We start from the raw sequence: 293 nt of genomic DNA on the forward strand, positions 1-293 counted from the left end.
AGCTGGACAATTTCGGACGAGTAAGTAGAGTAATCTTATCGTGTAGTGGAATCAAAGAATATAAGTAATGTAATGATGGGGGAGGTGGTATGCGCAAGAAAGTTTCAGTTGGCCGCCAATTGCACAGCTGATAGATCAGCGGCACTGTAATGGGTAGCGGCTCCTTGTATAGAAAAAGGCAGCAGATGAATGATTGTGACGGTTTTGAACTTGCATTTACGTGGTATATATATATATATATATATATATATATATATATATATATATATATATATATATATATGTGTGTGTGT

The sequence above is a fragment of the Eimeria mitis genome, genomic scaffold, assembly GCF_000499745.2.
Source record: "Eimeria mitis Houghton genomic scaffold, Emh_scaff461, whole genome shotgun sequence".
NCBI lineage: Eukaryota > Apicomplexa > Conoidasida > Eucoccidiorida > Eimeriidae > Eimeria > Eimeria mitis.